A 22,141-nucleotide genomic window follows, 5' to 3' on the forward strand; every position below is an offset into this window, starting at 1 on the left:
GAGGGCACGGACCCGGCCCGCCCTCCGCTCTGGCCCCGCCCAAAGCGGGACAAAGGGGCGGGCCCGGGCCTGGCGGCGGCTCCCGGCGCTCACTGGAGGGCCGCGCGGCGTGGGGGAGGGGGCGAGCCGGCGGCGGCGGCGGCCGGGGCGGGGCCAGGGCGGGGCCTAGGCGGCACCAAGCGCGCGGGGCCGCACCGGGCGGCGTAGGGAAGTGGCGCCCCTTCCTCAGCAGCCAGCAGGCGCCGCGCCCCCGGCCCCGCCCCTCGGCGCCCCGCCCCCGCCGCTCGGACGGCCCGAGTCGCGCCCTGCCGCCCCGCGACGCAGAACTTGCTCTAACTTCTTTGGCTGAGCCGGGCCGCGCCGCCGCCGTCGTGCCCGGGTGAGTAGAGCGCGGAGTCCCCGCTGGGGCGTCGGGCCCTGTCCCCCTCATTGTCTGAGGCCGAGCTCCCCGGAGCGTCCTCTGGGGGCTGCGACTGCTTCCCAGGTCACGGCTGGCCCCCTCGGGTTTCCTCCCTCCCACGCCGGGGGCGGCCCTGCGGGCGGCGCGGGCTTTGTCTGCCCGGATGGTCCGCGAGGGGCTGGAGGCCGCGGCCCGCACCTCGCTGAGCCGAACTCCTCGGGCGCCCGGCGGAGAAAGAGCCGCGGCGGGCCACCTGGCTGGCGCTCCCGGGTCAGTCACCCTCGTCTCCTTCGCGTTCCCAGGCGGGTGCACGCTGGGGCCGGGCGGGCAGGGAGCGAGCGCCACGGGAGGGTGGGGCTGGACCACCGCCGTCGCCCCGGGTCTTGTCCCCTGCCCCCAAGCTGCGAGCCCCGGGATGGGCGCGCCTTCCGCCCCTGGGTCACTGGCTGTGCGGTGCCCTGGCGTCCCCCCATCCCCCCGTACCGCCACTTTCCGGGCCCTCGCAGTCCCGGAGTTGGGGCCGGGAGTGGAGGGTGGGCACCGGCCAGGGATGGCAGTCCCTGACTCACCGTGGGTTTGTTCCAAGTGCCCCCACTCACCAGCCGGGCGTCCCCCTCTGTCCTGTGCATGTTTGGGGCGGCCGGAGTTTGAGTAGAATGGTGATCCAGTTTCTCCGAGTTCATCCTGTGAGGTTGTGCATGGGAGCAAAGACCGATCTAGCCCCAGCCTAGGCCGAGTAGGGTCTCTGGTTATGGAGTTAGCTCATTCTGGGCCACTGCTCCATTCGAGGAGGGGTTGGGGGTGCGGGTGGGTAAGAAGTGGTTGTGTTTGGAGGGACTTCTGTCTCAAGATAGCTGGAACAGGAGTGTCGGGGATGTGAAGTTGGTCTCCAGCTCCGGTAGGTGCTGTGGAGTTGGGGGGAAAGTTGTCTGTGGGCTCTGGCCTGTGGGCTGGCCTGCTGTGAGTGGCAGTGAGCAGGCTGCGTTGTGCCCGTTGGATGGCTGTCACTGGGCCTTGGTGTCTGGGGACATCAGGTGTCCAGGCAATGGGGGGGGGTTGCATTGGAGTTTCTGCTTGTGTGCTCTCTGCAGTGGTCCCCCCTCTCCCAGTCTTGATCCCTCTTGAGATGGAGGCTCCCCTTAGGCTGGATGGGAGTGGGTAGAGCTGCCTGCTAAATTATCAGAATTAGCCTTCCCCTGCCCCTTGACCACTAAGTAGGGGAAGTTAACGCCTGCTGAGTGATGGTGACACCCTTCCTGATATGTTGGAGGGAACCCTGGGGCCCTGGCCATCAGAGCACTTTTTGTACCCTTCCTTCAGTTGTAGACTTTTTTTTGATATCTCCATCCCCACGTCTCTGCACTCTTATGCGTGGACCGCCTGATACCATCTTCTGTTCACTTAACCAAGTGTGAATGAGTGTGTCTGTGGGATGCCAAGTGCTGTTGCAGACCCTGTTCCTGGGCTCACACTCCCTGATGGCGAGCTCTGAATGGACCAAAGGCCCAGGCTGAGCATGTGGTAGGTGCTCAGTAGTGGTGGTTGATCCCAGCTTGCTCTCACCTTAGCATTTTTCAGGCAAACATGACTCTGCATCCACTGGGGCTTCTGGAGGCTTGAGGCTGCTTCCAGGAAGAAAGGGCACAGAGAGGAGGGGGCTGCAGAAGGTTGGGCTGTCCAGGAAAGTTCCCTCCTTTACCGGTTGGGGGGCCAGCCAGCCTGGAGTTTCTGAAGACAGGTGGGGGCACTTCTCTGGCCAGGTGTGGGAATCGGAGGGTGAGGCTAGGGGTGGGGAGGGGAAACTGTTCTGTAGGCCCAGGTAGTAATGAAGTCCCAGAGGAGGTCAAGGATCCAGGAAGCCTTGAGTTCTGGAAACATATCCTGAGGCCTCAACCTAGGCTGCCTTGTACTCAGGGACTTGACTTGGTGCTTATTTAACTTCAGCTTGGGTAGAGTTTGTTATGGCAATGCCTAGTGTGCCACCGTGCCAATCCTGGGAAACCATTGCTGGGTTTACAATCTAGTGAAGGTTACAGTCAAAGCTGTAGCAATAATACAGAAGATTTAATAGTGATGATATTAATAGGAGTGTTTGCGACTTACAAGCACCAAATACTATCCTAGGAGCTTTACTTGTAACAACTCATTTAATCCTTGGAATAACCCAATATGGAGGATGATGTTATCCGCCCCATTTTACAGATGAGGATACTGTGGCCCAGTCACTTCCTTGAGTTCTCAATGGAAACTTGAGTTCCTCACTTCTAAATCAGAAAATGCCTTCCTCCCAGACAAGACAAGTAGATTAAAACCAGTGAACAAAGCCTGGTCCATGGCAGAACTCCTAAGACCTACCGCCTGCTTCTGAAAGCACCCTCATCTGTCTAGCACAGCCTGGGCACAGAGCAGGTGCTCTGAACCCCTGGAAATTGGCTGTGATTAGCTTCTGTCTCCCTAAGGCCAGGGAAGGGGAAGGCTGGAGCTGCTGTATCCTACTGGGTTGATTAGAGTTTTCTAATTGTTGCAGTAACAATCCCTAAATGTCAGAGGCTTAAAGCAACAGAGATTTATTGCTCACTCACACCTGACATCCATCACGTATCCGCTTTATGTTGTCTTCACTTCAGGACCCACGCTAATTTGTTGAAACATTGCTGGTCCAGTGGTCAGAAGGACAGAGACCTCCTAGCTCTTACAACTTTCACTAGGATGTGGCATTTCATTGACCAAAGCAAGTCACATGGCCACACATTCTAAGAGGAGGTAGAGGGGAGCAGGAATTGGAAACATTTGGTGAACAGTGCTAATGCCTACCGCACTGCCTTGCTCTGTGACTTTTCCTGAGGGTCCAGGTCCTGATTTCATTGAAAGTTATCATTCTGTGTTAACTGGAACATTGATCATGAATTGATCAAAGAAGTGCTTTTTAGATAAAAGTAGAATTGAGGTGCCACATTTGAAGGGTATAGGTAAGGTGAACAAGAAAAAAGGCATGTCAGGGTACTAAGAGGTATCGCTTTTCCGAACCAGGGCAAGTTACTTGAGTTCTTCGGGTCTCCTTTTGCTCATTCATTTATTCATTCATTCATGGGTTTAGGACTGGTGGTTAGTTCCAAGTCAAAGAACTCTTTTAGGCACAAGTCTAGCTCTGGGCCATGTGCTAGGGACTCTGACCTGGGATGATGATTCCTGTTCCCTGCTGGTGAGTCCTGGTGGCCTTTAAAGAGGGACATCAGTTCCCATGAGAAGGGAAGGCAGGTTCCTGCTCTCTCCCACTGCCTTGGCATCTCAGCTCCTGGACTGCTTGCCCTTCCCAGTCTCTCTCCTGTAAATGGCTAGTAGGGACAGCTACCTTTCCTGGAAGCAGGAGCAGGTAGGGGCACCCCTAGCAGGCCCTGCCTCCCACCTTCCCTTTCTGGGATTCGCTGAGTTTGCAGGCCAAGGGCTGTGGAAAGGAAAGGTGGTGAGGTTACCGAAGCGTGGAATCACAATGAAGCATAGGCTTGAGTGTGGGGCTGGGATGGTACTCTGGGTCTGTGAGAGGGAGCTGGCACCTGTCTATTAATTGCCTTTTTCCACTCCCTGGCATACTGAGGACCTTGCTTTTGTGCTTCTTTACCTGCTTGGTCTCTGGTGACTTCCAGCAGGGCCAGGAGACACTGGTGAGACAGACCTCGGGTTTTTCTGCATTGTGTTTAGCTAATTTTCCTTAGGCATGTGCCCTCCCTTTTCAGGGCCTTGTTTTCCCATCTCTGGAATGGTGGAAGAGGCAGTACTGGTCTACAGCAGTGGTTCCACTCTTGGCTGGTCTTCAGAGTCCTTAGGGAGCCTCATAGACCAGTATTATGAGAACCTTTGGCTTAGGTGAATGCCAGTGTTTCTGATTTGCGTTATCTCCCATTACAGCAGTGAAGCAGTTTGTGATACTCACAGTGTCTCCATGTCTGTTTTCTCCTTTAACTGCGTAGTTTTTGGTGCAGATGAAGCAAGTGGCTGAGTTGGGATAGCGCAGGGCCTGGCGAGTGGGAACTGTTCATTGCATCTGCTGATTAAATGTGAAAATGAATAACTCCTCTGTCCAGCTCCTAGAGTGGGCAGTGGTGAGGCTGGCCAACTTTCAAGTTGTGGTTACTCTGTAGCTAAATAACCTAGGCAGATCTTTTATTTTTTTATTTTTTTTCTTCATGGGGACTCAAGTTTTTTCATCTGTAAAGCAAAAAGTATCAAGTCTTGCCTTCCCATCTCCTGCAGTTGCTGTGAAGCAAAAGCTCATGCTTCAGGTTTGAGAAGCAGGATCTGAAGCCTGGCATTCTGGATGGGAACTGCTGCCATCTTGCTGACAACTCTCAGCAAAATGCACATCAGCATCTGGTTCTGTGAACCCCACTGCTTCCCCCCTGTGGGCCCAGTGGGGTTGGGTGGGGCTGAGCTGGGCTGTGATTTCTCTTAGGCAGGCAGGCTGGTGTTGTGAGCTTCAGTGGGCCTGGATAGGCTGGAGCTGAAATTTCTCATCTCTTGCCTCCCCAGCTGATCAACCAGGGAGCAGATCCTAGAGCCACGGGGTCTATCAGCTAGATAGCTGGAGGAACTGGTTCCTGCTGCAGGGCTGGCCTCTCTCCTTGGGCTCTGTTAACCTATGTTGCAAGGCTAATAGTCATGGCAGTTGGCTCCAAAGTGGCCTCCAGGGTGAGTTTCTGGGGTTTTCTCAGATACTCTGCATTCCCTGGAATTTGGAGTCATGCATGCTTCCTGGCCCCCAATCATGAGAATGATTTGGGTTTTATGGGGTTCTGCCCATTGTCACTGAGATTTTTTGCTAGGCCCAGATGCAGTAGAAGGATAAGAGAGGAGCTCAAGGCACTGGATCTTCTCTTTGCAGTCTGATGGCCGTGCAGAGCCAAAGGTTGCACATGCAGAAGGCTTAGTTAGTTGGGGTCAATAAGAATCAGGACGGTGAGGTCAGTGCAGGATGTGGGAGCTGGAGGCCTTCTGGCAGAGCTGAGCCTCGGCTTTCCTGGATAGGTAAGGTTTGGGGAGGGGCTAGGACCTGGGGCAGGGCAGGCAGAGCAAGGGGAGATGCTCCTAAACCTCCTCTCTGGGTTTTCCCTTGGGGCCTGTGCTGCTCATCTACATTTAAAAAAGAGGTATCCATGATTTCCTTAATTCTGCATTCCAGGAGGGGTTTCCTCACAGCAGCTGGAAGGAAATGAGTGTCCCCTCAATGGCCTTCTTCCATGTCCCTGGGAGGGCCAAGGGCAGCAGCATTTCCCAGGACACAGAACCGAGGCAGGGTCTTTTGCTTAAAAACCTCAGAAGCCCACTGGGGTACCCCAGGAAAACCTGGGCTTAGTGAAAAGTGGCAGGTGGAAATGAAGGAAAATGGACACCTTAGCTTCCCAGGGCCTCCCAGGGAGGGTGACTGGGCCCCACACACCCACTGCAGCAGACCATGGGGGGGTCTCAGCAGCAGGAAAGCATTGATCCCCAACTTAGGGTACTCATTCAGCTGTGCTTGTGGCCCTGCTCCTCTTTGTGTCCTGGCTGCTGCCAACAGCTGCTCCAGGGGTTGCTCTGGTTGCCCACTTGATGACCATTGCCGTGAGGAGATGCTGCTTCTTGTCCAGGTGACCATCCTGGTGTCTCAGGCCTTCACCCTGGGCGGGGAGACAGGATCTGTTGCTAGGGCTTGGTGGGGGAAGCCAGCCTAAGCCCCAGGCCAAGTGGTTCACTCTCTGGGTGAGGGGAGGGGTGGGTGAGGGTTCCTGGAAGATTTGGGGAGCTCCATATCCCACAGTGTGCTGGCCTGAGCACACCACCACTCTCACCGTGATACTGATCAAAGTGTGGGTCCTCTGCTCGATGCACACAATGACCAATCCTGTGACACTGAGGTTTCAAAGGGAGAAAGAACTTTATTGCAACGGGCAAGGCAAGGAGAACAGGAGGCTTATGGGTCTGGGATCTGTCTCCCTGAACTGCAGTAACTATGAGAGTTTATAGTATTCAAAGACAGGCAAGTTTAGGATAATGAATGTAATGACTCAAGATGACAAAGTTAGAGATACTCTAATTATTGAGCATGCGCAAATTGATTATACATGTTTATACATGTTTAGTCACAGAATGTGTGTAAGAAAATGGTGACCTTAACATGATGATGGGCATGATTTTTAGTATTATAATAAGGTATAAGTCACATAGATTAAGATTTAAGCTGCGCATGTCACACGGGCCAATTCTGGTTAGAACTCGCTTTGTCTAGGAAGGTAGCCTAGGAATTGGGATAGGTTCCTTCTGAGCTGACTCACATCCCTTCATTAATAAACATTAAGGGGCTGACTTTGTGATCACAAGACTTCAAAGTTAAAACAAGATAAGGGGCACAAGTGGGGCCAGTCACAAGTCACGAAGCTTTACAGTTACAAGGTAAAGATTATATAGTTACACAATAAAGCATCATCATCAAAGATCAAGGCATCTGGGTTGCAGTTCAGGGAATTTCAGTAGTTTCAGGTATTTACTTTTGGCTACTCTACAATATACTAGAAAGTAAGAAAGAAGCTATTTAATAATTCAGTATCTGTAACATTTGTTAACTCTTAGCTCTTTGTGCCCCTCCTTGTGGGCGTCACTCCTTTGTTTCCACAATCCCTAATTGTTTTCTTTTCAGCGTCTACTGGCTCCTTGTCCCTGCACTCTCTTGCCTCTCAACCTGCTAGACTACCCCTCTGCACCCAGGAAGTAGCACGGACCTTGGGCCTCGTTTCCCTGGGGCCCACCAACTTAGCTCCTTGCAGACATCTTTCCCGCCTGCCTTCCGCCTGCCGTAGAACTGCTGTAGCTTCCCATTGCCTGATCTCTTGCCAACAACCCACAGTACTTCCTACTCAACCCTCTTTCCTTGGCCTCTGAAACTGAGCTCCTTCTGCCCTACCTTGTGCTTTCCTGTCTCCCTAACCCGTCCTGGGAAAACCAGTCCTACAACTTTGTAGCTCTCTCTCTCCTGCTCCCACCAGCCTAGGGACTGGACTGTTTCATTTGCTTGAGCTGGGCTGAGTGGGGGTGGGGGTGGAGGTGGGCTGGGGGCGATCTCCTCCTCCAGCCCAGACTGTGCACTCCAGGGAGCCTGTATCCTGCCCACAGGAGCCCACCAGCTCCCCGCTTCCCCCTTCTGAGGCCTTTGGATCCCTGTGTCCATCTAACCTTGTTGATCTTCCTCCATGAGTGAGGCTCCTTGTTTTTTCCTCTGCCTTCCCTCTGTTCTTGGTCAGACCCTGTACCTCCTTAGGGGTTGGCCTCAGTTCCACCAGCCTTTCCCTTGTCCCCTGTGTATCTTTTCCTCTTGGGCTGCTCTTGTCTCAGCAGCCAGCTTTTCAGGAACCAAGCTGCCTGCAGTTGTGAGAATGAAGGGTGTGTGAAGAAAGACTGTTTGTTGCTGGTGGGGAGCTCCCTAACTTTAAGGCACCATGGCCGGCTTTCCCCTTGCAGAGAGCAGGAAGAGTGGGGTGACAGCACCCCACTCTGTGCAGTCTCCTGTCAGCCATGGCCATTGTCTCCTGCTGTCCTAGCTGCTTCCTCTGACATGCAAGTGATGGTGTAAACACGAATAGGTTTTGAGGAGGCATCCCAAGAAGAGAAGAGAAGAGAAGTGGCAGTGTGGAATATTTGTTCCCCAGGGCTCTGGGATGCTGAGAAAAACACAGTGTGGGCAAGGAGGAGGGAGCACAGGGGTGGGGTGGGATGGCAATTCTGTTCAGCGGCCCTCTGGGTTAGGGTAACCCTGAAACTGTTCTCTGTGGGAGGACAGATGGGGTAGTGGGGGCAGCTGTTGGCTGGGGTGTCAGGGGGTTTGGTGTGTGTTGCGGGTCAGTGATTGCCTGTGAGCGGGGGTAGCCTGCCTGCTCCTGCTGGAAGACGGTTGACGGGGGGGTCTGGTCTGATGGAGGACTGTGATGTCCTGGGCAAGGGTAGCCAAGGGCTTGCACTGGGCCCATGGAGAGGAGCAGGAACTTGCACCTGACCCAAGTGCCGGCATGATTCTCCTAGTTGTGAAATCTCATTTGTGCTCCTTAATTTTTGGTCTACCTATTGAACACCATCAGTCACTGGAAAGCATCTTACAGAATGGGGGGTGGGGGCAGCATATACCTTCCCTCTTCCTGGCCTCCTTTCTTTGTGACCTGGGCAATCTGGGAGCAAAGTGGAGAGATCATTAGGAGATCTTTGTGCCCACTAAATCTCCAGGCTGGCCTTGGAGGAGGAGTTCTGTTAGGCAGAAGAGCTCAGTTCATGAATTCCACCCCCCCCCCCCCATTCTCTCACCCAAATGGTCTGGCCGGTCATGCCTGATGTGCATTGTGTCATACCCCTCAGAAGCAGGAGAGACTGGGATGGTTTTGTATTATTCCTTAGGGGGCAAATCACTTGGAGGAAATACATCAGTGCTTCTGAGTACTTGCTGTTTATTGACATGTCAGTTAAGGGAGGCTTTTAAGCAACATATGTGTATCACTTTAGCAAGGAATAAATATATAAATGCATCTCACAACTCCATTTTGCAGCTTCCATTTCCTGAGAGGTATGTGGAGTTTAGTGGTTAAGGGATTGGGGTTTTGAGCTAGGATTTTGGAGAAACTGTTTTTTTTTTAGCTTGTCCTTGGAGTGAGGCCAGGCCTAGAAATCTGTCGAAATAACTTTTCTTAGTTGCTAAAATTTGGATGGGTTCCTAACACTGGGGCCTGCTGCCTCACCGAGCACTGGGGACGGCCCTGAGAAGGGTCCCTGCTGGAGGACCAGACACATGGGTTATAGCCCCTTCCACTGCCCAAACCTTCGGGCCTTACATCATGGAGTGGGGTGGGCCTGGCTACAGATGTAGTCCTTGGTGTGGAATAAGTTCAGGTTTCCTCTCTGCCTTTGTCAGAATCCACTCTTCCTAGGAAAACTTCTTTCTATTGTAGGACTTGGGATATAGTTGTTAGCAGGGAACTCTGATTTGGTAAGTCTTTTCTGTATTCAGATGCTGGCAAACCCTGCCTCCTTCTCCCCTTTTCCCCCTCCTGCCCCCTCTCTTTCCCCCTCCTTCCCTTCCTGTCTTTTCCCCCAACCACACATTGTTCTAGGGAGATAGCAGAAGCTGCCTGCAGAGAGCCACGTGTGAAATCTTTTCGTGCCTCCAGCCACAAGCATTAGGTGTTTTAAACATTAATTTAGGTTTACCTTTTTTTGTCTTTTAAAAAATGTGTACATGATAAAAAGCCCAACGGTAAGCTGTGCAGTGAAAACTGTTTTCCATCCCTGACCCTTTCAATTCTGTTCCCTGGAGGCTGCAGTCACCAGATGCTGAGTGCCTTCTCAACCATCTCTCCCCTCTGGCATCACTTCCCCATGTGGTGTCCTAAATATGCTTACTAAATGTACTAACTGTGGCTTTTCAGTGCACACAGTCAGTCCATCCTTTTTTACGGCATCATGTTATCCGCTGTAGGGACAACCCACGATTCATTTTATCTGCCCCGTTGATAGGCTGTAAAGTTGCTGTCAGTGTTTTGTTTCTTCAAGCTCTGCTACAGGATGCTTTGTACATGCACACTCCTGTGGGTGTAATAGAGACTTCTAGACATAGAGTGGAGGCGTTGGGTGCTTAACAGGCAAAGAAGAATGCTGTTTTGGTTCCAAGAGTGGCAGTGAAGGTTTCAGAGGTTTTCTTCTGGGGGGATCTTGTATTTCTACAATTGGAGGCAACTAGAGTTGGTTGGACCACAGTGGGGTTTGGGGCAGTGTGTTGGCTCCTGCTGCAGTCTGATTGGCTTTGGCTCGGGCGGGCCTGTCCCGGTGAACACAATGAGCGCCTGTGGTTTGCAACCTCCTCTGTGTCCTGTGAGGAGGCCTGTGCACCCAAAAGTGTGCTGTAGCAGTATGAGGATGCAACCAGAGTGAGGCAAGGTCTGTGGAGGGTAGGGAGGCTTCTGAGATAAGAGTTTGAGCTGCCCCTGGAGAGTACAGGACATGGGTGGGGCCTGCGGGGAGCACCCTGGCTGAGAAACCAGCTGTAGCTGGGCATCATCTTTCCCACGAGCAGATTTTCCCTCAGCCTCAGGGATTGGTGTGAGGGTCTGCCCTCCTGCCCCTAGCTCACTGGACCTTTCCCTGCTTTGGGATCCCCCAGTGGGCCTGGCTGCCACCCTGTGATTTTAAAAGCCAGCGTAATAATATTTACCTGGTATAAATGATAGATGGGTTTTCTGTTGTGAGCAGGCAGCTTCCTTTCACAACAAGCAGGGGATAAAGGGAGAAGAGGTTTTTCATCCTGGGACAGCTTAGGGGGAGGGAGGTGTTTCTAGACTGAGAGAGGCACGTGTTGGAGCCATCGACTCTGTCCTGGGAGCCTCCGTCTGTCTCTAAGGTGACCACAACCTTTCCCTGTGTGGCTCTGGCCACTTCACGCCAGGACTAGGCTGTGTCCCTCCCGCCCTTGCTTGCAGAGAGAGTTTCTATCCATTGTCATTACATGCAGCCCCACTGAGAAGCCCAGAGCTTCCCATGCCCCCAGCTTTGTTTACAGGCCTCGGGGCCTCAGTGCACAGAGGTCTGTATTGTGGCCGGGTGGCAGCTAGGGCTGACCTGTGGGCCTGAGGAGGCGGGGCCCAGGGATGACAATGGAGCTATTCACAGGCTGCCCTGGTTTCCTGCTGCCTCTCATTGTGGAGTTTTTGGGGGTGGGAGAGGTGGGGAGGGGACAGCCATGCTGCTGTTGTTGCTGGCAGCAGGAGCCCATTATGCTTAAGGGAGTCCCTTCTGGGTAGCGCTGAGCCAAGCCAGCACCCTCCTGTGCTCTCTGATGCTCAGCGAGCTGCCCATACCCTGCCCAGCCTGGAGCCTGCCCTCTCCCTGCGGGAGATGGTCAGAAGGGGCCCTGTGCCTTGTGGGTACCCCTGCCAAGATCCCCCCTCCCTCCTCACCAACTGTCCCCCCTCACCCGAAAGTGCTGTGCCTGGAACCCCCTGGGCAAGGGTTCTGAGCAGCTTGGAAGGAGTGGGAGTGCCCGGTTCCCGGCTGGTCGGCCACCTGCCTGCCATGGGCAGTGGGTTCTGCTTGAGCTCTCCCAGCCCAGCTGTGCCCTTGGGTGGGGGCCAGGCACGTGTCTGGGTTGCTGTCAGTTCTCCCAAGCCCCCTCTTCCCTTTATGCCTTAGTGCTCAGCCCAGCATCATTGCCTGTTCCCCACTTGAGCCCTCTCCACTGCAAAAGAAGCCTGCTCCCCGGCAGCCCGGCCTGCAGCCACCCCCGCCGCCAGAGCCACAGCCATTTTCCTTTGTTCTGCCAGCTCCTGGCTCTCAGATCTCATCCGGGCAGCAGGCAGCGGGCAGCACAGTACCAGTGGAAGCCCTTGTGACATCACTCTTCCCACTGAGCTAAAGGCATGGCAGCCTCTGACCATACTGCCAGCTGTACCCCTAATTCCCTCAGCTGCACCTCCACTTCCCCAGCTGTACCCTTCTACCAGCAGTGCTGAGCTTTCTTTGGTTTGATTGGGTCTTGCTTATCCTCCTGGATCAGCTTAATAGTGACTTATACAGGGGGTCAGGGAGGGATCTGACTTGTTTTTAGTTCCTATGGGGGAGGTTGTTGGGGGAGGGGGTGTGGCAAGGGCATGTGCAAGTGCAAGAGTTTGCAGAGCACTAGCCTCCTGGTCCTTAACAGAAAAAAAAAAGCCACACCCAGGCATACAGTGTGAACTTCCTTTACCTCCAGGTCCTTCTCTTTGGAATTGATTTAGGAAGGGTGCTTCTGAGTCAGTGGCAGGGGTGGCTAAAAAAATCACTTTCTTTTTATTTTAGTCTGGGGATGGTTGTGGGATTTTTTTCATCTAGCTGAGGGGAACTATCCCTTAACCCTTCACATCTGAATGCCTCTCTTCTCCCCCCAGTTTTTGGAGGGTTAAATGAGCTTCCCCCCTGGGGGCCGGACTTCAGGCAAATGTGAGGTACCAGGTGAAGCCGAGGGCTACCCTCTTGCTCACTGTGACATCTCTTGCTAGGGATGTGCCCACCCCAACCCATACTGTTGTCTGCTTTCTCAACCACAGCCAGTGTATGTAGAAGTCCTGCCTTTGAAACACGAAGTTGTGTTGTATAGAAACGTGTTTTAGCACATGTGTTTAGCATTTTATTTCACCCTTTCAGAACCCATCTGTCTTGATATCAACCTGGCTGCCTTATCTAACTCTCTTATCAGCCACATCTTACAAATTTGGAAGAAAGTCCTAGCCTTAACCACCTTGGGGTGCCCTCATTTATTGCAGCATATGTTGTGGCATCCTTAAGACTCAAAGCAAAAAGAACTTGGGTTCACTGTAAAATGCATTGAAACACAGTGCTCCTTTTGGGGTAGATGGACCCAAATGAGGTTGGGAAAGTTCACGAATGAGGCAACATTCTGCTGGAAAAAGCACAGGGAGGTAGGAGCCTAGGGTTTGAGTCCTGGCATTGCCGCTGACTCGCTGGGCAACTGTGGCAGTTCGTTTCCATGGGTGTAAGTCTCTGGCCAGGACGTAGAAGGGTTGCTCTAGATGAATTTGGAAACTTTTTGACTTTAATCCTTTTGGTTTTATGATTATAATTCTAAAATGGTCTTTCACTTACCTTTGCCAACTGGGGATCTTTTGGGAGAAAATGCCGTTAGGTGGGATTTTAACTGAGAAGTTAGGATTTCGGGGATGATTATGATTACTGAATAATTATTTAGATAATTCCTTTTTTACTTTCTGGCATATTAGACAGAGGGAAATAACTGAAATCTCTGAGCTTATTCCAGCTGCCTTGATCTTTGATAATGACTGTATAGACTTTATCTTGTGCCCTTGTGATTGTAAAAACCTTGTCACTTGGACCCCTTTTATCTGTTTTTTTTTTTTTTTTTTTAACTTTATAGTCTTATGATCATAAAGGCAACCCCCTAATGTTAATGGAGGATGACTTGAATCAGCTCAGAATGAACCATTGACTTGTTCTTGTAATGGTTAGTTTGCTTCTAGCATAGTTCCACTCCTTTACATAGTTCCACTCCCTTACATTTGTGAATTGTTTCTGTTTATTCTTGCTCTTGAGATGGTAACAACTCCATCTCCCCTTGTTTGAATCCATGAAAACCTTGCACTCCTTAGACTGGGAGAGACAGAATTTTAGGCTGATAGACCGTCTGATCTCCATGCCTAGCAGTAAACTCTTTGAAACCACAGTGTCTCAGGAATTGGTCATTTGAGCGCATCGGGCAGAGAACCCACTGCTTTGTCCGGTAACACAATTAACCAGAGGGTCTCTCCTGCGCACTCACCCTCAGCTTTTTCATGGGGTGTGATGGTCATCCCAGCAGTTGCCTTTGGTTATCAAGTGGAAACACAAGCCCCTCTGTGGGCTGGGTGGGGCACAGAGAGCCCGCTGATAAATAGGCTCCCCACAGACCTCGAGTTGACTCTTTTCTTGGAAATGCCACGTTACTTCTGTTTATTAGTATAGCCCCTCTCTCCTGAAATTGAACTTAAGGGTAGGGGAGGAAGTAAAACTGTTTTACCTTCTGTTACAGTGAGGCCAGGCTGTTAGAAGTAAAAAACAAACTTACTATAAAGTAGACACAAACACTCTCTGTGCCTAACTTCCCCCCATATTCCTGGGGGTCTGGGGTTAATTCTAGAGCCTGTTTTGCCACAGGTTCCGGGAGGCAAAACGGTGGTTCCCTAGTGCGCCTTCTGAGCAGTTTCTGGCCCTTTCTCTGCCTTTCTCTGCCCCCGTGGCTCCCGGGCCCACGGTTTTCCTCCCATTGTTTGCTGGGCAGGATTAGGCTGCCGCTGCTTTGGCCTGTGTGCATTTCTGTGGTGCACATCGCAGGGGGCCTGTGGTCGTGGAGGGAGCCCAAGGGGCAGGAGTCAGGCTTTACTAATCATTTGGTTTGAGTTGCTTCCACAGCTGTGAAATGGGAATAAAAATAACCTGTTAAGATCTAGTGGGATGCACTGAAATTCTGAATTCCAAAATTAAAGCATTCCTACAGAAAAGCTGATGCAGAACTTCATCACACCTTTGTAAATAAACACACTATAAAGCTGGGTGGACTTTTCCCCAATAACTTGGTGTAATTGTTGTTTTCCTTTTGTGCATCTGTTTTGTTGCTTCTTTTATCTTGGGTGTTTTCCATCCTCACTACTCAAAGACAGACCCACAGGCCCTAAGACAAAGCATCTGCATCTCTGAGAGCTGATTGAAATGTAGAATCCTGGGGGTGGGGTGGGGGGAGTGATTCCCATCGCAGACCTGCTGCATCAGAATCTGCATTTTAACAGGATTAGCAGGTGGTTTTGTATGCTCCTTCATGACTGAGAGGCACTGGCTCCCAGACCCTTTTCCACTGGCCCATTCTTCATTCTGTTTTCTGATTTTGTAGTCTTCACCCCATCATCCTCCTTAAAGTTGTGGACTTTACAGGGGTCTGGCAGCTGGCCCGCAGTGGACAGCAGGTGTCCTTGGGTGGTGGAGGGTGTTCTGGAAGTGGAGCGGGGGGCCCAGAAAGCCCCCTTGGATGGCAGCCGTGGGAGCCTCCCGGGAAGCCTGCTGGCAAGGTCATCTCTGGGGCACAGCGCCCAGGAGGTAATTGGAGCCCTCCCATGTGAAGGGGCAGTACCCAGCCTTCAGCCCTCACCATCTGGTGCCACTCGCCCCACCCATCCCAGCTGGAGGACAGGATCTGACTCAGGTTGGTAATGGTCTTTGCTTTTTGTAGAAACACAAAGCATCCTACATAACAGTATTTAAATAAGATGTTAAAGTTCAAATAAATAGTTCGGAGGGAGTGCTATAAATATATATTTTGTGGTGTTTTTGTAGCACAAAACAATTTAAAGTGACCCTTGATTTCGTTAGGATTGCCTGGCCCTCCACCCCCTGCCCTCAGCCCTGTTTAGGGGCAGAGCTTGTACCCTGGGCCTGGCGGGGGAGCCCTGGGCTTTGGCAAGCTAGAGGAGATCCCCATTCCCCTCGGCTCAGCTGCTGGGGCCCCCACCCTTCTGGGGTTTTGTTTCGGGGGCTGAGCTGAGCTGCTAACCTCCTAACCTTGGAAACTTCTGCTCTCCTTCCAGATTCCTCTCAGCTTTTTTTCAGCTGTTTCCCACCATTGATTGCATTAAAAAAACAAAAAAAAACAAAACCTCCCTAACCCCCTCCCCCTTATTCCAGTCCTCTTCTGACATTCTTAATGCACTTAGTGCTTTTCATTTATTACCCCCCCGCACCCCCCGGCAGGCTTCACCTTTCATAACTTCACTGCAAAGTTTTTGTTTGGTTTTGATTTAGCTTGGTGTTTGCATTGTTTGGAGGAAGTCTGGAAGCCCTGCTCTGCTTTGGGCTGGAGGGCCTCCTACCGTGGACTCAGGAAAGATCAAGGAGTTTGTTAGTTTAAAACAGTATATTGTAGCAGACTGAATTTTGGGTACAAAGAGTTTTAAAGAGTTTTAAACATTTTAGAGGCCACAAATGTGCATAATTTTAAATGCTCTTATATATTTTCTTTGTGCTGGGGGGCTGGGGGGCGTGGGTAGGGCAAGCCGTACAAAGAGAGCATTTCAAATCCGCATTAGGCATGCAGGTCAGAAACTTGCAGCTTAATGGAGCAGTTCCCTTAGCGGCCACCGAAGGTCCAGTTATAGGAGCAAAATTTATTTCTCCCAAAGAGCTCGCCCACTCATTCCTCGGCACATCGGCAGTATTTAGGAACGGCTTCTGCGGGGGCGGCCGGGCTGGTTTGTGCTTTGATGCCCACTCCAGGGTCCGGCCCAGGGCTGGCACTGCCTTGGGGACTCTGTCCATAATCTGCATCTGAGGGGTGAGGGGGGAGGGTGGAGACAGTTGCCCACCGCCCTGCCCTGCTGGGTCACAATGCATTCCCATCCCAGGGCACAGCTGTTGCCCCCAAACTAGCGAACTGCTGGATGTGGAACGCCCGTCTAGTTCCTGTTTTAACCAGCTGCCCTGAGGAACATTTCCTGACCGGCTTCCTGCTTCCTCCCCACTCCCCTTCCTGTCCTCCAGTACCCACTTGTCTCTGCTTTCGGTGGAGAAAAATGTGTCCCAGTCTTTTATAACCCCTCATGCGTCCCCCTGAATCAGGCGCGCCTCCCTCCCAGCTTGCCTTTGTCTCCGCGCCTGGTTCTGGGTGCCTTGCCTGCGCGGATGCTCTGCATTTGTAGAAACAAGTCCTGAGGTGTGTCTTGCACAACAAGAGCCTTTTCACCCTAAGGGACTCGCTGAGCCAGTTTGTGTGCTGAAGGCTTGCAGGGCTGATTGTCTTCAGCCTTGCTAATCTGGGGAGCCTTTGGCCTCCGGGTTTAGTGGAGATTTCAGATTAGACAGAGGGCCCAGTCCAGTCCTCCCTGTGGTCTGAGCTCACCGCACATTAGCCTCCTGGGTTCTTGTCCACCCTGGAGATGTTGCTTTATGAGCTGGGTGCAGGCACTCCACATTTTGTGTGCCATGCTGGCTGAGGAGGGGGCTTGACTGTGCTTCTATGAGCAGGCATTTCAGGGGGGCTTGAGTTTTCAGAAACAGGCCTGCTGTGATTATTAGAATACAGGGCACCTGTGTACCAGAATGTGTTGGCTCTGGGGTCTCCCATAGCGGGGTCAGCTGTACCTTCAACGGCAGAGAGGAAGTCAGCTGGGAAATGGGCCTAGAAGCCCTGGGAGGCTCCAGACCTCCTTTTGCCCAGCTTTTTTGAGTGGTGAGCAGCAGATGGAGATGACCAGGCCCTGCCTCCCCTGGGCGAGCGGGTGCTACCCTGAGGCTGAAGGAGCAGTTGAGTGAGATGCCTCTGGAATCTTCTGAAGATCTCTGTTTAGGCATGTAGGGCTTGAATGTTCGCTTGTTTCTTTTTAAAAGGGAAGTGGCCACCATTTCTACTGGAGGCAATTTTCTTATCTTGTAGAATCTTCCTTAATTTGCTTTTATTTGATGTTTCCTTGTGATTGGAGTTACGCATTTTTGGCAGGAACACCGTAGAAGTGATGGTTCTTCACACTGTATCGGGGGGTGCATGAGGTTTTTTGACTCATTGCCGGTGAGGTTAACAGTGATGCTTGGTTAAGGGGTGGCTGCTGGGTTCCTCCACTGCTGAGTTACTGTTACACTGTTTGTAGTGAACAGGTATCTTATGGGGAGATGCTGTGTCTCATCAAACTTTCATCCACTTGTTTTAGGATCATTGATGGCTTCTGTGATGGTTGCCAAATGGTGATCTAATTACGTAATAGCTTCTACATTTATCCTTTGCTATTCTACTAAAGAAGAGCTTTCCCTTTTCCATCTGTTTGTTTATAGATACTAGAATGGACTCATGGATTCTTATTTTATTCAATGGGTTAAAATCCATTACTATTGTTATTTATTTTGATGCTCACAGTGTTCCAGATTTGGCCAGTGGGGACCCCTTCAAACGGACTCCTGTGAAGGAAAGATCTTAAAATGTGCATTTCCAGGCCTAGGACAGCCCTATTGAATTCCATGTGTAGTCTGGAAAAGACTCCCCAAGGGATTCTGATGTTTTGTGGAGCCGGCAGAGGTGTGTGCCTCCTGGGGGTGCCCCTTCCCCTCCAGCTACCACCCCTTCCCCCAGCCACCTGAAGGGAAAAGTGACTCACTTCCCACTTCCATGCTGGATTTCTGGGTCAGAGTTTCTTTGAACAAAGCCTCCTGCAGCTTAAAAAATAAAAATAGTAAGTTTGAGAATCAGTGGATTAGGGGCCTCCGTTCCAGGCCCAGCCTGTCTCCTGCGGAGCCCTCCCCTCCCTGCTCCCTCCTCTGACCCACATCCCTCCCTCTCTCTGCTGCCTTCCTGATGATGGCACTGAGGTAGACAGATGTCTCCTCTCCCCAGATGAGCGAGGAGGTCCCTTGGTGCTCCTGAAGCTCAGCAGGTGATGGGTTGTGGGGTTATCTTGGTGGTGGAAACTCATAATGCTTAATTCGCCAAGTTCAGAGTTTCAGACAGGAGGCCACACCCGGGGAGAGCCCCGTGGGGCTCAGTTGGCGGCTGGGGTCCTCCTGGGCCTGCAGGTGGAGGCTGGATGGTCTCTGAACTCTGGGAGGTCCCCCGCCCCACACCTGTTTGCACCGTGGCAGGGCAGTGCTTGTGACCCTGTGGTAAGGGAGGGCACCCCCAACCTCTCTCCCCACTTTCGCCCCTCTGTACTGTTTTCCCATGAGGGAGTTAAAGTTGCTTAACTCTGGTGAGTGACTGCTGCCACTGTGTCTTGTGCTGTGCTGTTTCCGGCAGGCCCTGGGTGTGGGGTGGGGGTTGGGTGGGGCAATGGATTAGGGGAGGGCACAGACATTTCTGACTGTGGGGTGAGTCAGATAGAGCTGAGCTGGTTGTCTGTGTATCTCAGCCCTTCCTTCCCTTCTCAGGGGGTGGCTGTGCTGTGAGGCTGAGGATACCGCCTTCCTCTCGTGTGGTAGTGAGGCAGCCACACAGGGCCTGCTCTAGTCCGCCTCAGTGACCCTCTCCCCTACTGGAGCCCATTTACCTCCCTCCCTCCCGGGCTTCTCCTCTTGGGCCTACCTGTTCCTTTGGTCTCTGGGTGTTCCCCAGGCCACAGTCAGCTATGAGGGCCCCTTTCTTGGCAGGTGGGAGTGTCCATGGCCTAAGGTGTGCAACACAGAGATGCAGCAGAGCCCCCAGTAGCCTTGGGTATGTGGCTGCTCTTCCCTGGGACCCCCTGGGATTCCCAACTGTGAGTACTGGGAGCCTTGAAGGCCAAGTGGAAAGGTTGAATCTTGGTGAGTGGCAGAGGAGACCCTGTTAGGCTCATGAGAAGGTAGCCCCTCTGCCCTCTCTAAAGGTGCCTCGCTGGAAGTGTGAGGGGCTGACTCCTTTAGGTAGGGGGCCACCAGGCATCAGCTCGAGTTTAATCCAGATCAGAGTCTCGTGAACAGTTGGCTCTTGAAAGTGTACCAGTTGGTGACACTGTTTTGGCGGAACCTATGTGAAAATGGGAGAGGTGTGAGCTTTTCTGTAAACCCGAAGATTTCACTTTAATGGTCTGATCTTTATTCTGAGTTTATGCTTTCTTTTTTTGCCCGTATTCTTATGTGGTGAGAAGTTATGCTTACTACTTTTTTACTTTGCTGAATCAAAAGGTAGCAATTGAAATATTTTGAAATCTTTCTTCAGGTCTTCTGGGTAACAACAGAAAAGTGATACCTAATTTTACTTAATCCTAAAATCCCACAAAAGTTAAGATAAAGGGTTTTTTTTAGGGGGGAGGGTGGTTGTTTTTTGTTTGTTTGTTTTAAACAGGAATCAATTTACAAGGACAGGAGGGGAATGGGTGAGAAAATAACAGCAAGAAAAGTTTTGAGAGACAGGAATAGATGGAAATGTGTCCCAGTTTAAATATAGAAGTTGGTAAGGGGTGGGGACTAAATGTAAGAAATGTTTGAAAGCAGTTGATGTGGTTAGATCCTTAGGGTCTCTTACCTTCCTCCACTACGTGGGACATTGGAGATTTATGTTTTCAGAGGGAAAAACCAAGGGACTGGGAGACTCCAGGTATTTTTGGGGCTGAATATTGAGACCACCTCCATTTCCCACCCTTTTACTCTCATTGGGCTCCTAGAACACTGGCAGCCAGACTCGTGTACCCTCCATGAGACCTCACCGGGGAATCTGATCAGCCTAAAAAAAAGAACCGAAGATGCCGATATCAGGGAATTCCCAACAAATGGTCCAGCTGGATCACCCTAGACAGAAACTCACCATGGGAAAGCCCTGCCCAAGGACTCAGAGCTTCCAAGTAGTTCTTCAGTTCACTCACTCTTAATCATGAACAGACAACCAAGGAGTATTAGACAACTGAAGAAAGTTCTGAGCATGAAAGAAGGCGAAACAAATAGGAAAAAAGCAACTTGAAAGAAACAATCTATTCAGGGAGGACATTTTGAAAAAAAAATCGGGTATTTCCTCAGAGAGATAAGAGAAATATTGTATCCATGAAATAAGAACAGGATACTATAAAAAAAGAACATTTAGAAATTTAAAAAATTACTAAAAATTAAAAAAAATAAGGGTAGAAGTAAAAATATTAGAAGTATTGGAAGATAAAGTTGAGGAAGGCTTCCAGAAAATAGAGCAAAACAACTGAAAAGATGGGTAATAGGTCAGGAATGATAAGAAAAATTAAAGGATCAGCCAGAATTCTCACATCAGTTAACAAGAGTTGCAGATAGAGAACAGAGTGAAATGCAGGTAGGGAAATCGTGAAAAGAATTTCCTAGAACAGAAGGATATTGGTTTCCATATTGGAAAGGCCCACCAAATATTTAGCTAAGTAGATGAAGATAGACCCAGATGAGTACCCTGAAATTTCAGTATGCTGGGGAGAAAGAAATAGATCAAATACAAAGATCAGGGATCTGAGTGGTTTGGGGCTTCTTGATGCACTGGAATGTCAAGGATGGTAGAGCGTGCCTTCAACATTCTCAATGAAATTGATTCCAACCTAGAATTCTGCATACAGCGAAACGTTCATTCAAGAGCAAAAATGAAAGAAAGGCCTTTTCAGACATAGAGGATCTGAAAAACTTGTCTTCTGCACTGAAGGATTTCTCTACAAGGAGAGAAAGGACCGAATCTCCTGTAGGCTGTATTTCAGAAGAGGCAAAGGGAATTTCTGGGATGCTGGTGAAGGGATCCCAGGAACCACCAGTCCAGATGGAAGCCATTCAGCAAGGGCTCCAGGAGAGGGTTCTTCTGGAAGCAGAAATAGAACATCTGATGCAAACAAACTTACTGGGAGATTTAGACAACTGGCATTGAATTTGGGGTTGAATTTTTGCCAAGTTCATAGAAAATTAAGCACACAAAAAATAGAAGAATTATTAACTTCAGAGAAAACAAGGAGTTGTATCGGAAAAGAACAGTAATCATGGCTTACTTGTTCTGAATGGCACAGATGGTCATGACACTGTAAACTCTGAAAATCGAGCTGGCCAATACTAGATGAGCAATAGAGGGGAGCGACGGGAAAGGAAGGATAAGGGCGTGATGTGGTTGGGAGGAGAGGTGGTTCATGGGTAGGAAAGTGAGTTAAATCCTTGTCTCTCAGGATGGGAAAAAAATGAAAAATCCAAGGAGGTATTTTGACATCAGGAGTCAGTTAGGAGTTGAATCTATTCCCTGGGCCAAAAGCCTGGCTTGGGTGGAGTCTGCTGTTTCTCTCAACCCACCTTTTACAGTAGTTGATTCTTGGATCATGCACAGGTATACTTTTGATAAGAATTAAAACATCAGTAAGAGTGGAGGGCGTGGCATGCAGTAAGGGGATTGTTTCACGAAACTCATTTTGGTTGTCCATGTTGAGTGTGTGCACATTATAAATTTTTTCCTGTGTGTAGTGATTTCTCATTGCCATTTTACTTTTCACACTTCTGGGTTGTTTAAATATTCTACAGTTGCGCCTGTGTTGCTTTTTAATTAGAAAGAAAAGGAACTCTCACAGGCATTGCAGTCTCCCAAGTGGAGGAGCCCTCTTTGCAATGACTCCTGGGCTGACCCCTCTCGGGGGCCAGGCTTCCTCCAGAGAAGGAGCACCCCTAACCAGCAATAGCATCAATTTGTTTATAATATAAAGGTGACAGTGGTATATGTGGCAGTGAGAACTGCCTTAGAAGATCACTTACAAGGCCACCACCCCCATGAAA

The 22,141-nt window shown here is 50.9% G+C and overlaps 1 protein-coding gene across 4 annotated transcripts in view; it reads left to right on the forward strand.

Moving 5' to 3' along the window:
- The first annotated feature begins 239 nt into the window (after window positions 1-239).
- Window positions 240-22,141, forward strand: part of TSPAN14 (tetraspanin 14) — an 83,544-nt gene continuing 61,642 nt past the window's right edge. The window contains exons 1-2 of one of the 4 annotated variants that reach the window (XM_037805425.1): window positions 345-379; window positions 19,067-19,173. The gene's annotated coding sequence lies outside the window, so the exon portion shown is untranslated. The other 3 variants (XM_037805424.1, XM_037805426.1, XM_037805427.1) reach the window with 3 other exon arrangements.

The sequence above is a fragment of the Choloepus didactylus genome, chromosome 15 (genome assembly GCF_015220235.1).
Source record: "Choloepus didactylus isolate mChoDid1 chromosome 15, mChoDid1.pri, whole genome shotgun sequence".
NCBI lineage: Eukaryota > Metazoa > Chordata > Mammalia > Pilosa > Megalonychidae > Choloepus > Choloepus didactylus.